The sequence below is a fragment of the Caloenas nicobarica genome, chromosome 27 (assembly GCF_036013445.1).
Source record: "Caloenas nicobarica isolate bCalNic1 chromosome 27, bCalNic1.hap1, whole genome shotgun sequence".
NCBI classification, from domain to species: domain Eukaryota; kingdom Metazoa; phylum Chordata; class Aves; order Columbiformes; family Columbidae; genus Caloenas; species Caloenas nicobarica.
Window position 1 is genome coordinate 3,739,870 of NC_088271.1, and position 14,269 is coordinate 3,754,138.

A 14,269-nucleotide genomic window follows, 5' to 3' on the forward strand; every position below is an offset into this window, starting at 1 on the left:
CGGGTCCTGCCGCCCTCTTGGCTCCCGCTGAGGGATAAACCTTAAAATTCCCGTTTCTGCCCGAATTTTCTTGGCCGGGCGTGATCTGCCGAGTGATGGGGAACCCCCCCACCCCTTCTCCCCCTTTTTCTCCCTGTAATTCTTCAGCGTTTTGCTGCAAAACAAGAGACAAAGTGTTAAAAACCGTGCCCAGCATCCCCCATTCATGCTGGAGCGCTTGCCTGTGTTACAGAGGGCCGGCTCTCCAGCTCACCCTTTTCTCCAAATTACCCCTTTTACTATAGATTTTTTTTTCCATACTGGAAATGCCTTTTATTTTTTAATGAATAAAAGGCAGCCCAGGTCTGCAGCGCGATGCTTGGGGCAGGACTCGGGCTGTGAGTAACGTAGAAAATGTATTCACTGTAAACATTGCACAACTTCTGTGCTCGGTTCCCAGGATTAAAATATAACTCGCTTTCTCCGTTTTACATGACTTGCTTGCTAGCCGTTATATTACTGCTTAAGCTCAAGATGCAGATTCGTCTAAAATATGTAATTTTAGAAACATAAGAGGGGGGAAAAGCTCCATTTTGTTACAGGAACTGTGTAGCTGGAACTTTTCTGAGAAATGGCCATATTTTATCCCTTTATGATTTCTTTCTCACTCTGGTAAAGGCAAAAGACTTTTATGTTGCAGGTAAGTTTTACGTCAAGGCTCTAACTTTGAATTCGCAGCAGCTGGTCTGACTCGAGGCAGTTAACAGAACACTTGAAATTAAATTTAAATTTATATTGTTCGTTGGCAGAGAACTCTCCCGCAGTTAAGGAAAAAAATGTAAAGATTAAGCTGATCATTACTGTATATGAAAAGCAGTTTCAAACGTTAACATTATGGTTCCTCTCTTAAAAAAAAGAGAGGATTCTCCAGCCTGTGCTTTGTATAGCTGCATCTTGCTCTCCTTTCATCTCCCTTTTCCTGAAAACGTCACTTAGCGGAGGAGAAATCACAAATTCAGGCGCGCTGGGATTGCCACACACGGAACAGAGGAACATCTGCTGAAAAAAAGAGACTTTCTGAGAATAACAAACCACCTGCACTGAGAAAGTAAGCAGCTCCGCGTTGGGCGCGTGTCTGTGATTCACCGCTGGCCCGTCTGGCCGCAGAGGTGCTTGGCAGCCCTGGTGTTTTACAAGGCTGATATTTATTTACAGACTTACACTATTGGTTGGGCTTTGTTGGGGGGTTTTTTTGTTTGCTTCTTGGTTTTTTGGTTTTTTTTGGTTTTTTTGGTTTTTTTTCACCAAAATGGAGGAAGTGAAAAATGTGCCTTTGAGCTAACCAAGCTCTTTTACCAGTTCCTTCACGGTTTGCGTTTTCTGTAACGTAAGGAGCGTCTGGAGTTGATTGGTGCCTCCCTCTCGCTGGCTGCGGGGGCGCATCTTGGGATTTGGGCTCCAGGATGGTGGGTCAGGCTGGTTCAGACTGCGGCTCCGGTTAAACGAGGTGGTTCTGCACCGGGGAGGAGGGATCTGCACAGGATGGCAGCTCAGGGCTGCGCTTCCCTCCTTTTATCCCTGCAGTAAAAGCCACAACGCTCATCCTCCTTTCATATTGTTCCTCCAAGAACCCGCCAAGTAGAAGGGAAGGTGTCTTTTATCACCTGGGGAGCGTGTCATTGATCCCGGTGCAGAAGAAGGTACATCATCTCCAGGAGAAGCGCAGACGCTTGTTCCAAATCCTTCTGCCGGTCAGGGTGGAAATGAGGGGCTGGGGCAGCGTCGAGGCTCCTGCTCTGCAACCTCCTTCTGCAGCCAGAAGGCAAAGCAGTGATTTTGCAAAGGCGTTGAAACCAGAGAAGGCCCAATTATGCTTTTGACTTGGAAGAGAGATGTGTAATTTTTTTGGAGGAGGTGAAGGTACCAAAATAAGCCGTCTGAAGGTTCAGTGTGCAGACAGAGCGTGAATTTAGTGTCGGGTACTAAATTCCTGCAGAGGTGACAGTTGCAGCAGGTATATGAGGAAATCCCTCATTACCCTGCAGAGCTGGAAAAGCAGGATATGGTGTTTTATTGTGTTTCTTAACCTTGATCACAGTGAGTTTCAAGCACCCTCTTTACCCTCACTGTTGAATCTGGCCTGTGGGTACAGATTCTTGTACGGCGCAGCTATTTCACTAGATTTAATCTCTAAGGAGCGTGCCAGAAAAACAGCCTTGGGGAACTGGCAATCTGCTGGCTTCCTCGTCTGTGAAACGGGGATAGCGATGCATAACTCCTTTCCGTGAAGTGTTTTAGGGTCGACCAGTGGAAAGTGCTGAAGTGCCACGTTGTTCGGCCAAAAAGAGCCAAGGCAGAAGGGAGGCTCGTCCAGGCTCCCGCGGCAGGTCTGCAGCAAGGCCAGGAATAGACCCGCTATCTCTGATTCCTGCTCGAGCGTCCCCGTTTGTTGCATGTGAGTACGGGCCAAAAGAGAACGGCAGTGCTGGCGTCACCCGGCTGTGTCTAAAGGGGAAAATCGAGGTTGCACGATCGCGTCTTGGTGCCTTTTCTGGGGCTGCCCCGTGGTGCCAGGTGTGGGAGTGACAGGTTGTCTGACACCGGTCTGCAAAGCGCTGGGTTGAAGCCACTTTACTCATTTCACGCTGGCTCCTGTGCAGCCCTCCTGTAGTAACGACTTTGTAGCTGCTGCTCGCCCGGGCTGAATTTTTCAACCAGCCACCTGGAGATGAAAGGCTCTGGATCCCATTTCCAAGCCATCCTCTGCCCTCAGTTTGAAGAGCTTTTGAACCCCACCGATACTTCTATTCCCATGCAAGGCTTTGCTGTCGGGCTCGGCGGAGGTTGCGGCGCATCCTGTGGCATCAGGGAGGCGTAATCTTGTTACACTTGAATTTATTTCGTGCTGTGTTTGCCGGCGTGTAGAACGAACTGGTAAAATTAGGGACCGCGGAAGGTGTTGTGAGACACCGTGTTTGTTCAAATGCTGACGGTGGGAAAACATCTGTTAGAAGCTCTCTTTGAAGGGGTAGCTGCCTTTCCAGAACTATTTTGTAGGAGTAATAACTGTTGTGGTGGGTGAAGCCTGAATCAGGAGGCACCTGGGGGATGTTACAGCTGGGAACGTGCACGGGCTGATGCAGGATGGAGATCTATCAAACTGAGCCCTGCAACACCTTTATTTTCCCCATGCATCTTATGTCATTTCCAAAGTGGCTGCCGCCTTAATTTTGCATGAGCTCATGTGTGCTCGGGTGAGTCTGGGTTTCTCGAGAAGCTGCTCTGCCCTTCCTTTCTATTTACGGATAACTTTTTAATGGGTTTATAAGGGTGCGTTTCAATTTCTCCATGTACTGATTAGTGCTCTCATTAGCACTTAGTGTGTCGCAAAATTTCGTTATTAAAATCTGTGCGGAGGTAGGTTTTATTCAAGTGAGGAAGCCACACGGTGCTCGGTTTCAGCATCAGCTCCCCAGTCGCAGGATGACTTACCTGCTAATTCTGACTTGCTCTCTTATTTACGACAACCAGCCCGTTGCAGCGAAGGGAATTGAGGCCAGCCCCCTGTTTATGGTAATTCTTAAATAGTTCATTTGGGCGTAATGCCTCTTTTTGCAGTTGATTCTCTATTACAAACAGATTTTCTGATAATGGCACCTGCGCCATTCAGATGGGATCATTATTATAATAGCAGCAAGTATTGTTGCGGAATCAGTATACGGAATTTATGTAGGATCGTTATAATGACAGAAGTAATACCATAAATAAAATGATGCTGTAGCAACAGCGCTAAACCTGGGTGTAATAGGGAAAATGTTCAAAATTCCAAGGCTCAGCAGCTGGAGCCGCGCGGGGGTTTGTCCTGGGATTTGTCTCCTTGGCGCAGGGATGCTCGGGGTGTGGGGTGCAGGAGAGATGCTCTTCCCCTAAAAAATCAGGGAAACCATTAGCTGGAGCTATTTCAAAAGCCAACAGGGGAGATTGTTGCAAATAATCAGTTTTAGAAACAAGACGCTGCTCTCCTTGGGCAGGGTGCTGGGTTTCGCTCTTGGGCTGGTTCCGTTAGCACTGATTTTGGTTTTTGGGATGGGTTTCGGATGGGGGTTGAGACTGTCAGCTGCCCAGCGGACTTGGCGGAGGAGGCTGATGTAAATAGCATGGCCCAATACCGGAAGAAATAGTACCAAACTCCTACAAACAGAAGAAAAAGGGAAAAAATTGTAAAAAATCAGTGCATCTGAAAAGTTACTGAGGGTCTGGAGTGGAGATTATACCCCCCTCCACTCTTCTTTCCATGAACAAATCCCTGGAGATGGGTGTGTTGCCTTAAAGGCTGGTCTTGCGGTCGGGTTTAGCAAATGCAGATAATCCAGATGGCTAATCTGGAGCATGGTTTGGCTAGCAAAATCCTCCTGCAGGCTGCGAGGAGGATGCCGGGAAGAGGTTTGCAACAGTCGTATTTAAACAAAGTCGCTGCTAATGCTGCTTCAGCCGTCGTGTGGACAGAGCACAGATATCTTGCTTGGGTTTTGATTTTTTTTTTTTCTTAGTAAAATCCCTTTGATTTTCCATCAACGACCCCTGTTTTAAATCCCTGATTTGAGAGGGGGAATTGTAACCCCTTGGTGAGCTCAGCTGTGGTTTGAGTTTTGTCACCGTATCCTCGTGAGGGACGCGATCCCACTCTGGGTGCCCAGGGTGTGCAGCAGCTGCAGCAGATGCTCGTGCAGAAGATGCTCGTGCAGAAGATGCTCGTGCAGCAGCTGCGGAAGAAAGATGCTCGTGCAGCAGCAGCAGCAGCAGGATGCTCGGCCTGGGGTTCTTGCTCTTTGAACTCGCTTTTTTTGCCCAGGGGCCCCGTCGGGACAGGGGCGATGGGGCGATTGCTTTTTGATGCTTGGCGCTGCCTTTGTCCGTGGACATCTGGTGCCAGGATTGCTGCTGTCGGGGCTGGGGGTGGGCTGCAAGGCCGGGGAATGTGATGGATTAGTGCGGCTGGAGGGCTGGGGGAGGGGACGGGTAGGGTTTCAGCTCTTGCTGCAGGTAAAGAGAGAATTTGGGGATTAGGGGCACTTTTCTGCAAGCTGCAAAGTGGGGAGGATTCGGAGAGCGGGGAGGATTGGGAAGAAAATAGTCTTTGCGGTTTCCCCGAAGAAGTGACATTTGTTTGCTCTGTAAGGCAGCACAAGGGAAATGTGTGTGCGGCCGGAGCAGGGGATGAAAAAAATCCCCAGTAAATCTGGTGCCGGTCTGTCCCCCAGCTCTGGAACCCCTGGGAATCCCGGTTGCTTGCGCCTGGCCTTGGGGTCACTTGGTTTATTCCCTGCTGCTTCCTATGGATTCAATAACCTCTTTCTCTCCCCAGAGATCAGCTTAAATTCAAACTTTATCCTTTACTTAAGGAAGCAAGCGCAGCTTCTCGCCGTGCTCTGTTACAGGATCTGGGTAGTTTGTGTGTCCCCGTCCATCCGTCTTTCCAGATGGGAGGAGGGGGATGTGCGATATCTTTTGCCCCAATGTCCTCGGGTCAAGGAGTAGGAGAGAAAATCCTGATTTTTTTTTTTTATTTAAAAGCCTTCCCTGAGGGCAGATATTTCAATTGCTGTGGCCTTGAAAGAGGAGAATTGTTGTTTTTCTTGGGGTGGGCCCAGACTCCTGGGGATGTCACTGGGATGCACCACATGGTCCTTCTCGGTTTGCCACCAGGAACGGGCCAAAATGGGAACCTCAAGGAACAGCCACAGTGAAATCCAATCTCCGAGCAGTGCCGTGTTTGAGGATCAAATCCACATGTAAAAATAATAATACCTGCTGGCTTTGCCTCCTGGAAACACTGCTGGGGGGCAGTCAGCTCCCCGGGAGGCACATTTGGGCCTTTGATTCATGTTTTTGGGCTACGTGTGCGCACATGTGTGCCATAAACATGGGTTTTGTTCAGGACCGGATTTGTTTTGTGTGGGGAGGCACTTTCAGCCCTTTCCACCTGCCAGACATGGACAATGTGCAGCAGAGATCCAGCCCTGGTTTTGTCTTGTAAAATAAGCCCTCATGGGCAATTTTTTTTTTCCCCCTTTCCAGCAGAAATTGGGAAAATTTGAGGTGGGGAGGAGCAGGAAATTCGTGTGTAATGAAGGAAACTTTGGGGCTGAAATGAGCTGCAAAACATGAGAGAGACCTAAGGAGCGTCGCGGGGTTTGGACTGGGGGATGTTTTTGTCTTTCCTTGTGTTGCCGTAGCCATAACGCCAAGGCTCTTGAACTGCCTTTGGAATTTTGATTTCTTCTCTGTGTTGCGCAAAGTGGTGGCTAAGGGCCATGGCAATGCGGCAAGTCTTGCGTCTGCAAGGTTTCCAAAGTCAGAAAGCCTTAGAACACTGGTCTGGAAAAAGGAGGAGAATGAAAAAGAAGGGATAAAGTTACAAATACCATCCTGAAAAATGTGTTTATTTGAACTTTAGGAGAAAAATCTGGGGGATGGGGAGCGGAGGGAAGAGCTCGCTGTGAAAAGGCGTGCGGGGAAGTGAACAGCTGTGGTGCTCCGTGAAATGGGAGCTGCTTGAATTCAAAGGATTATTTCACTAACCAAGACCTGGTGTTTGCGCTGGGGCGGAAGCTGCATCCCCGAGCACGCAGGCAGGGGGAAAACCTGCAGAAATTCAGGTTGCTGCAGGCTTCCCAGGGGTTGAAGTCCTGCTGGAGGTGGATCCCAGGATGGCTCCAATCTCCCCAGCCCCGATATTGCAGTATTGTACAGGTCCTGTTCTCCTTGGGATGCTCTCATGCCATCCACGCCATGTACTTAGTGCGTTGAGTACACGTCAAGGAGCAAAAACTCGGTTATTTGCCACCATTTCTCCAGCGTTAATGGATTTGGTGTCCTGGATGCTGCAGGACATTGCAGGCCAGTGCTTCTCTGTGGCCCCTTTTGGGCTCATCCCATCCCGTTTCACATGCTGGCTGGAACTAGGAACAAAACTTCACCCGGGCAGGTGATTCCTCCGAAGTGTCTGCTTTTGGGTGGTGCTGCTGTGCTGGACCAGACGAATCACCGCTGCCTCCGGTTCGACGTTCGATGGCTGCAGCTCTTCCTTCCAGGGGGGAATGGGATCGCAGCCGTTACCAATAGCCCGTTTCTCTTGCCGCGAAGCGCCGAGCGCCCGGTTCCTCACAGCAAACCTCGGCTCGGCAGCGCCTTCCAGAGCAATATCCCGAAACGAGTGATGAACCTGCGCCGAGCTTCACGCGCCGCCCTGCGAGGTGCGACCGTGTAAATCGCACCGTCGAATGATTTAGCCCCAAGTAGAGTTGTGATTCAAAATGAATTTCTGTCCCTTGTGCTGGCGCTGGAGTAACTACGTGCTATAAACCAGTCAAAAATTGCGACAGCCTGTGTGGATTGTACAGGGCTGGACTGGGGGACACAGGGCTGTACCCCCCGCTGTCCCCTGTGTCCTTGGTCTGGATGTGCCAGCGTAGGTTTGATATCGGTCCCTCTGGGCGACTCATCCAAATCTGTGTCTGTCCCCGTGCGGGGAGCCACACGGTTTCCATTAGGCTTAATAGGGAAGATGAGTGACATGTTAAAAGTGGCTTTAGGTTTTATGCAAAGCCAATGATGCTTCAACCAGCTGGTGGATTTGAGATTTTTCAGCAAGTTTTATTGGGCAAAAGTTTCCTTTGGAGGGCGTCCCGGGTCCCGTTTGAAGTTCTGGTGGAGATGAAGGCGATGGGTCCAGTGGTGCCTCACACCTTGTCGCTCCCGTGGGGAATTGATTTTCTTCCCTCCTGCTTTGGGGGCAAAATGGCAAAATCCTGAGAAAGGCCCCGTTTTCCTTGTGCCGAGGAAATGAGCATGAATATTAAAACATTTGGGGATTTATTTTAAAGATGAATTTTGCTTCTTGGCTGGCACCCTGGTTTAGCTTTCCTGGAATAGCTTTGGGAATGCAAATTCAGGGAAATACATAGAAAAGCCGAGGTGTGGCCCCCACTCTGCTGTTTTCCTTGCGCTTTGCTTTCTCAGGGAGCTCATCCGGAGCTTCACTGGGCTCCCGGTGCCGCCTCATGTCCAGGGGTTGGTTGTTTCTCAAAATACAAAGGTCAGAGGTACCGGAGGAGGGGTGAACCCCAAAGACCCTATCGCTGTTTGAGGATTCAGCTGAAGCAGACGTGACATGGGTGCTTCTACGGGAATTCTTAAATCTACTTGTATTAATTTCACTGTTCTGAACCCTAGAAATTAAAACGTATCTGTAATTTTTAGAGAAAAACATGCATTTGCTCTTCTTTGCTGGCTGTGAAGCACGGTTTTGTGGATAGCCAAATAAAATTCTTGGTTCAAAGTGTTTCAGTGATGTGTTAAAGTTTATGGAGCATTTAACAAACTTTTTTAGTGTGCAATAATTTATAGTGCCAGCAAACAGCCCAGTGTCACATCAGAGGCTTCTCTCACTTAATGGCACCGTGTTTAGTGCTTCTCTAGTTTATCTCGGGTGGCTTCTCAGTGCGCAGCTCAGCGGGGCTTTTTCTTTCCTTTTTTTTTTTTTTTCCCCCAGAAAAACTCGAAAAGACAGATAATAAATACTGACTTAGGGCCTACAATTCAAGCAGAGTGGTTGAATTTATTTTTATCTTTAAAGAAAAATAATAATTGCGATGAGTTGAGTGGTGTTTTCCCGGCGCAGGTCCCTGCTGGGCTGGGCGAGCGGAGCCCGGAGCTGAAATCCGCTCTTGTTGAAGGCAAAGAGCGTTTTACCCTCAACTCTTACAAAGTGACGATTTTTCTGTTAAGCAGGAGCTGTTCCGTGTCTCACACAGGGACGGGCTCTGCAGCTGGATGAGGAGATGCGGTCGAGCCGGAGCCATCGACACCATTGACGTGAGGCTGCGAGTTTGGGGCCGTTTGCCCAGATTTGGGGATTTGCTCCTCCTCTGACTGCAAGAGGAGTTTTGAGGAGCCCTGCAGGGACTTTCCTCTGCCCAGTGCTTGGCATCGCAGTGGCTCCTACTAAATTCGAATTAAATAGGTGTAAAAACTCAACAACAATGCCTGGATAATGCATCATAAACTGTCTTATTTACTTTATTGTAGATTTAATTATGATAATGCATAAACATATAATTACGTCCACACGCAAGATCTATTCAGTAGTAAGGGCTTTATATAACGTTATAAATAATGAAACCTGAGCGGTACCAAGGGCTCCCTGTAGCATCTTTTATCATATCCCAGCCGAAGGTGGGAAGTCGCCTGTTCCGAGTGAATTAGACGCGGTTGGGATTATTGAGGTTCAGGCGTTTCGAAGGGCTGGGTTGTGTACGGCGCGGGGGGTGATTTTTCATCGTGCTGCCTGCGTTTCAGTCTTGGTTTGCTTTGGAAATTTCCTGTGGAGTGGAAGACGGTGTAAAATGTCTTATTAATGTAGATGTGATCTGTCCTCGGCAGCAACCAGTGAATTGGTATATGGGAGAGGCATGTAAACAAATTTGAAACCAAAACAACCTGACTGTGTGTTATTAAAAAACAAGCCAATGTGCAGCGATATAATATGAGGAAATTCCATTTTGAGTTTCGAACGACAAACCTTTTTGCACGTTCCTCCCCTGATTTATATAATTGCCGAATGGCTTTGATGGCTTGATGGAATTACAGCTCTGCATTACACGATGGATAATCAATCAAAATAAACTGTGTTTACCCCTTCGCTGCAGCGTGTGGATGAAACAGATGCGTGATGGTGTGAATTATTCCTGAACGCTGGTATTCGCACCGAGTTTCGGGTGTGATTTCGGGAGCTGATATCTGCGTGAACCTGACCTCACCTTGGAGGCTTCAGCATCGCGCTGGCTCAGGCAGGGGCTGCAGCAACTTGTTTTTTCTGTGCTGCGTGTAGGAACATTTCTGCCTAAATATGCAGTGGGCTTGTTTGTTTAAATATCATCGAAAATCAAACCGCAGCAAGGAGGCAGAAGGTGCCAACACCCCAGCTCTTTGTAAGGCTTGGAGGGTGAAATTCTGCCTTTCTAGGCGAGCTTGGAGCTGATGGTGTCTGATATTTAATAGGCTGTTCCCCGCCTCATTTGCTGCACAAGTTATTTGAGTTTTAGTCTATGGCTTTAGAAGAATTTTCTTAGCCAAGTGTGCTGATGTCAAAACCTGTTTTCTGAGGGGTTGCTGGAGGGGAATTAAAAGCAGTCTTTGTAGCGAGCGATAGTGTAATATATAAGTGGTTAATATTTGTATTTAAATAGATGAGTTTTGCAGGAGGTGATGTTTCCTATAGCACAGAGCACAGCCGTATCCTTCAGTGGGCCCTTCGCTATTGCTTACCCCCATTTTCAGTCCGTTTCTCTAACAGCAGCGCTTTTTTAGGGCGATTATCAAGCCCAGTGTTTGTTCAAATGGCTTCCATGGTTTGCAGACCCGGGGCTGTGCGGGCGCCGCGTCCCTTCTCTTGCTCTTCTCCGCCAGCAAAACCTGCCAGATTCTGATGAAAAGGAGATAAAATGGAGGGACTGGGGCTTCAGAAACGCGCCTCGGCTCTTAGTCCTTTGTGCGGCATCTCCGTCTCCGTCCAGGGTTTATTTTTGGGTCATTTTCCTGCAGAAAGGCGACTCTCCCCATCGCTGCTCCCCGGAGAATCCCGGCTCCTCTCCCTCCTCACCTCGCTGTGAGGGGATCACAGCTGCCGAGTAAATGTTAAGATAATAGTGTTATTACGGAGTAATTATACCGCGAGTTATTGAATTAAAAGTGATGAGAGCGACTGGAATGCTGGATGGGGAGCGGAGGGAGAGGCCGGTGGGAGAGCGGGGAAGGTGGAGAACAGAGAAAACCTCATAAATTTCCTCTTGTCGAGAGCCCCTCGCTGCCGGGACTGCGACTGCGAATGAATGAAAGGGAAGCTCAAAGAGCTAATAAATAAACCATTTCCCTGAGAATAGAGGGTATAATTAGAAACCGTGGCCCTGTGGTTTTGTGTCTGCCCTGGGGTAGAATCTGCTGGGCGCTGCGCTGCGGCGATAAACCAGGGAGACAATGCGGAGATGATGTCGCACAGTTGTTCACTGTTGAGGAGGGAGATGCATTGTTCCTCTCCTTTTCTAAAAAAAAATAAAAATAATAATAAATAATTTAAGCTTTACGTTGCAAAACTTCGATAACTGGCTATACCCTGAAGCTTCTCCATCAGTGACTCTGGCTGAGCTGGCGTTTTTCTTTCTCTATATTTTCTTGGGGGGAGGGTGGTTTTCGGTGTAGACCTTAGAAGACTTTACTCTTTTTTAAAAATTTTTTTTCATTTTTCTTCTTCCCCCAAATGAGACTTGCATTTTTTTTTCCTTTTTCTCCTGTCTCAGGCTGAGATTTACCTAGAAATTTAACATCCCTCATTCCTCTCCTGCTACGGCATTGGTGGCACTGTACTTTTCAAGATGGTTTGCTAATTGATGGTGCGCTGGCTTTTATTTTGTCCTTCCTAGCTCAGCCTGTCTGTGCCCTGGAAGATCCCACCGTCTCGGCTGTGGTGTATTGGACGTGGAGCCTCCAAACTTGCAAGTGCAAACAGCTAAAACATGACCCAAAAGTTGGATAAACCGAGGTTTGCACTTGAGCCTCCATCCCTCCCTTATGCCACAGGGATCCCCCATGAGCTTGGACAAGCCGCTGCCTCCTCTGGTCCTTCCGTTCTTCATCTTCGGGACGGGGATAACGAGCGCAAGGGCAGATGCACAAAACGTCGCGGAGCTCTGTGATCATGTAGAATCATAGAATCACAGAAGGGGTTTGGGTCGAAGGGACTTTCAGAGCCCATCCAGACCATGAGCAGGGACATCTGCACCAGCTCAGGTTGCTCAGAGCCCCGTCCAGCCTGGCCTGGGATGTCTCCAGGGATGGTTCATCCACCACCTCTCTGGCCAACCTGGGCCAGGCTCTCACCACCCTCAGGGCCAACAATTTCTTCCTCATGACCAACAATTTCTTCCTCATGACCAAGGACGCACCGTGGAAAGCCAGAGGAGCATCGGCAGCCCTGCGGTTGCAGGGAGCAGAAGGAAAAGGGGATGCCCGACGCGCTTTCTTTGGGTCTGGACTGTCTTTCATAGCCACAGTGGTTTCACAGCTTAAAAAAAGCAATAAATGACTGTCTTGTTTCTCTCCTGACAGCAGATGTGTCACTGGGCTGCCAGGGGTCAGCAGTTGGTACCCGGAGGGCAGAGCCGTGGGCTGGCAGAGCCCGGGATCTGCTGCTGCTGTTTGTGATAATCAAGGGATCTCTAAAGAGAGGAGACAATAACTGGTAATGAAGGTCCGGGGGAGGAGGGAGGAGGGTGCGTTTTGCTGCTGTTCAACCTCAGAGTATCTCGGGTGGCTCTGGATGAAAGGAGGGATGATGCACCCGTATCTAAATAGGAAGGGTCCCCCCACGCGGGTGTTTGAAGCTGAAGTAATTATTTCTGAGAAGCGCTTTGGTAGGTGCTAGAGAAATGTGGAGTGTTTACCTTACTTTACAATCTAAAAAGCCCTAATAAAATACACAACAGGAGTATTAACAATGAAACTATTTTGAGGATTATTAAGCTATTATAAAAAGAATGGAAGAAAATCTGCCTGGCATTATGTTCTGTGCCACTAGATATTTAAATTAATGCCTTCCCTATAGCAGCTCCTTCAGAAATCTCAAGGCACTTAAGCATCTTTAGTGAATTAGATACTTGATATTGTTAAACAGCTCTTCAGCATTCTCTGTCGGTGTAGCACAGGGGGAAACTGAGGCAGAATGATTTGGCCGTGGAAAGGGTGAAGTGGGGATGGATTCCTGCGGTTTCCGTGGCCCTTTGGCGTGAGGAATGGTGGAAAATGTCCTTGTCCAGCAGCGCTTCCCCCTGCCCGGGGATGCTGGACCGTGTTTCTTTCCTCTTCCCCGTCTCCTCTTGCCGCTGCAGGGCAGAGCCACGTTGCGGGCGCTAAGAAAATCCGTTTGGTTTTGCCTTTTGCCTAATTGATGCCGTTACAGCGTTTCCAGCGCTGCCCCTGCCCGTCTCAGGGAAGCCCATAAACCCTGATATAATGTTATTTACTTGTAAAAGGCAATTTGTAAAGATCTGTCTGGGGGCTGCTGTCACCATATCCATGGGATTTATTTCCCATTTATTTACAGTTTGTGCTCATGTATATGCGGTTCTTCTTTCCCGTCATAATCAGAATTTGATTGTCCCTTGGACGTTTCTGTCACTTGCAGTGTCAGCCGCGTGGGTCCCAGGGCTGCCTGTCTCATACAGGTTGATTTTTTTATCTTATTTTATTTTATTTTTATTTTTCTGAGGATGGAGAGGAAGAACTGTAGGCATTACATCAACCTTGGCCTTGACATTTGCTTCAGGAGGAGAGAGAAGGGCCTGGAGCCTCCGGTGCAGCTCCCTGGACACAAACCTTTTTCTTTCTTGCTTTCCTTGGTCTGGCTGCTGGGTGATTTGCCCCGACCTCTTTTATTTGCTGCAGAGTCCCAAATCCTGGACTTGACAAACCTTCGTTTTCCATCCCCTTTTCAGACTTAGTTTTCCGTTGAAGGTGGCGAAATACAGACAAGCAAAGGATGGGAGACAGCAACTCCGGGGCAACCCGGGCCCCTGCAATTACCCCTGCCTGGAGCTCCCTGTGCTGCGTAGTAGCTGGAATTATGGGCTGCCTGCTCCCTGCAAAGAGGGAGGATGGCAGTATCGACCAAGCATCACTAGAACAGGAGCACGTGTGCTACGGCAGCGCTTTTCCCAACGGCCTCGGACCGCGGCCGGGTCGGGTAAGGGCACAGCGGCCAGGCTGCTGGCGGGGGATGAAACCATTAACATGAGCAAATCCCCCCCTGCGCCACTAAGATTGTACGTAAAATTCTTGGCTTTGGATTTGGGTTAATAAATTAAGGATTTCCTTTTTTTTTTTTTTTTTTATGGTGCACAAATTGTTTGGTTCAGGAATAGGCGACCGCTTTTAAGGAGTGATTTCTCCCTGGTCTCCGCAATCTTCTTGTGATGGGGTTTAGGGATTCTTCTTGCTTTACTTGTCCTTACTAGGTCAATACCTGGAAATAATAATTTAAAAATAAGGTTTAAGGCTCTGATGCCTTAAATTTCTTTAATTGCCAAAGTCTGGCATATGCTCAAGATTTCTACTCATAATGATCCCACTCAAAATAAAGACTCAGCTCTTCTCCATGCTGGACATCCTTGGTGGAACACAACCCTGCCTTGAAGGAAAAAGCCTCTGCAGACCTGGGCTGGGAATAACTCCTGGA

At 48.5% G+C, this 14,269-nt stretch overlaps 1 protein-coding gene across 12 annotated transcripts in view; it reads left to right on the forward strand.

Moving 5' to 3' along the window:
- PTPRS (protein tyrosine phosphatase receptor type S) overlaps window positions 1-14,269 on the forward strand; it is a 148,143-nt gene that overhangs the window by 23,899 nt on the left and 109,975 nt on the right. The window lies entirely within an intron of this gene.